We start from the raw sequence: 2952 nt of genomic DNA on the forward strand, positions 1-2952 counted from the left end.
GAATCTGCTTTCCACATGGGACCTGGCAGTCGGCCTCCAGATGCCGGGTGGAGATCTGCTATAGAGCTGAGTGGCCCCGTGTGGCTCTTACTTTGTGGCAGTCCTTTTTGAATCGAGCACAGCAGAGTGGGGCCGTGTGAGGAGTTCAAGGTGGGCAGGCCTGCGGTCTCAGGCAGTGTGCGAGCTCTGGACCGCAGGGCAGGGTTCACGGCTCTCGGCAGCAGCGTGATCACAGGCGTCAGAAGGCTCAGATTTTAGTCTCCCCAGTCTGGGCAGTCCAGACACTTTATGCCTGGGCCAGAGCTGAGGGAAAATGGCACCCGGCCTGTCATGCTGGGGTCAGGTCTTTGCAGGTGTGGCATTTGTACATCATCAAAGTTAGGAGAACATTAGAAAAGTAGCAGGTTCTGCATGGAGGGGTGAAGTTTCCAGACGGAGTGCTGTGGCACCGAGGGCTTGGTGCCTGGGCCAGTGATGGGGGTGGTGCCCTAGAGGTGCAGCTGTTCATGTTTCAAGAAGGGGAGCCTTTCTTACTTCGAGGTCCTTCCAGGGAGAGCCCCACTGACTGTTTATCAGCTACAGCCCCAAGTCGTTCAGTCTGGGGTGAGTGCTGCGCAGTTCCTGGGGCAAGGGGCTTGGGGCCACATGACTAGCATCCAAGTGTCAGGACTAGGAGTTCCGAGGTCCCTCTGGACAGTTGTGCCAGCCCCATGGTGGGAGGTGACCACTGGGAAGCAGGTGTGCTCCTTGCTGGACACACCAGGCTTGTGAGAATTTGGGGTGAAAGCGAGGACTGGGAGCGCCTGAGTCAGCCTGCGGGCACCAGTGGCCCCATGCACTCCGCTGTACCATGAGGCTGGCCTCGACGGCCTCCCCCAGCTCTGGCGACCCGCTCAGGCCACCCTTTCCTGCTACATGATCATCCGCAGGTGGGTTGAGATGTTAGTATGCTGTTTGGGTCCCAGTCCGGCTTCATCAGCGCAGAGCCGCAGCTGAAGGTGAGGACAGCCCAGGCTGCTGCTGTCGGTGGCACAGCTGCCAGCACCCAGGTGCCCATACCTGCTCTTCCTTTGGGGCAAGACACCGTGGTAGCAGGGTGCTGACACGCAACCACAGCCCAGTGGATGGGGACGGGGGTTTGTAAATGGAAGGATGATTTGGAGAAACCCAGGGTGTGTACAGGGCAGGTGAGCTTGGGGCTGCTTCGGGGGACGGGTGGGCAAGCTGCCCTGAGTGTGCCCCTCCTGGCCAGCGTGTCCCCACCTGGGCCTGTGTGTCCCCTGCAGGGCTCAGGTTTCTCAGCCAGCCCGAGGCAGCACCACCGACAGGGTGGGATGTTTGGGGCCTCCAGCCCTGAGAGGACGTCCTGCTGGGGGAGGAGGGGTCTTCTGCCTCCAGGGCCAGGATGCAGTGCTGCGTGGAGCATGCGTGGGCCGAACCAGACGCCTGCCATTCCCTGGACCTCACGCACGCATGTGACAGAAACCTAAAAAACCATCTTTAAAAATTTCCTTTCTACCCAGAGATAAAACCACACATCTATGGACAGCTAATCTTCGACAAAGGAGCAGAGGGCCTACAATGGAGAAAAGAAAGTCTCTTCAACAAATGGTGCTGGGAAAACTGGACAGCCACATGCAAAAGATTGAAAAGTGACCATTCTTTTTCACCACACACCAAAATAAACTCAAAATGGATCAAAGACCTAAAGATTAGGCCTGAAACAATAAGTCTTCTGGAAGAGAATATAGGCAGTACACTCTTTGACATCAGTTTCAAAAGAATCTTTTCGGACACTATAACTCCTCAGTTGAGGGAAACAATAGAAAGAATAAACAAATGGGACTTCATCAGACTAAAGAGCTTCTTCAAGGCAAGGGAAAACAGGATTGAAACAAAAAAACAGCTCACTAATTGGGAAAAAATATTTACAAGCCACTTATCCGACAAAGGGTTAATCTCCATAATATACAAAGAACTCACACGGCTTAACAACAAAAAAACAAACAACCCAATCAAAAAATGGGCAGAGGACATGAACAGACATTTCTCAAAAGAAGATATAAATATGGCCAATAGACACATGAAAAGATGTTCATCATCGCTAATCATCAGGGAAATGCAAATCAAAACTACACTAAGATATCACCTTACACCCGTTAGAATGGCAAAAACATCCAAAACCAAGAGTGACAAATGTTGGAGAGGTTGTGGAGAAAAAGGCACCCTCATACACTGTTGGTGGGAATGCAAACTGGTACAGCCACTATGGAAATCAGGATGGAGATTTCTCAAAAAGTTAAAAATAGAAATACCCTATGACCCAGCCATCCCATTACTGGGTATCTATCCTAAGAACCTGAAATCAGCAATTCCAAGAGTTCCATGCACCCCTATGTTCATTGCAGCATTATTTACAATAGCCAAGACGTGAAACCAACCTAAGTGCCCAGCAACTGATGATTGGATAAAGAAGATATGGTATATATACACAATGGAATACTACTCAGCCATAAAAAAAAGACAAAATTGGCCCATTAGCAGCAACGTGGATGGACCTCGAGGGTATTATGTTAAGCGAAATAAGCCAGTCAGAGAAAGATGAACTCTATATGACTCCACTCATAGGTGGAAGTTAGTGTATTGACAAGGAGATCTGATCGGTGGTTACCAGGGAAAAGGGGGGGGTGGGGGGAGGGCACAAAGGGGGAAGTGGGGTACCCACAACATGACTAACAATAATGTACAACTGAAATCTCACAAGGTTGTAATCTATCATAACATTAATGAAAAAAAAAAAAATTTCCTTTCTAAAGAGGAGTCACTTGCTATGTGCACAGACCTCGCCCAAAGGTTAACAAACGCCACAGAGAGGAAGTAAGAACACTGACAGCAGCTCACTGCTTTGGTTTTAACTTTGAATCCACTGAGAAGCCGATAATCACAAACTCA

Source organism: Equus caballus, chromosome 17 (genome assembly GCF_041296265.1).
Source record: "Equus caballus isolate H_3958 breed thoroughbred chromosome 17, TB-T2T, whole genome shotgun sequence".
Taxonomy (NCBI): Eukaryota; Metazoa; Chordata; class Mammalia; order Perissodactyla; family Equidae; genus Equus; species Equus caballus.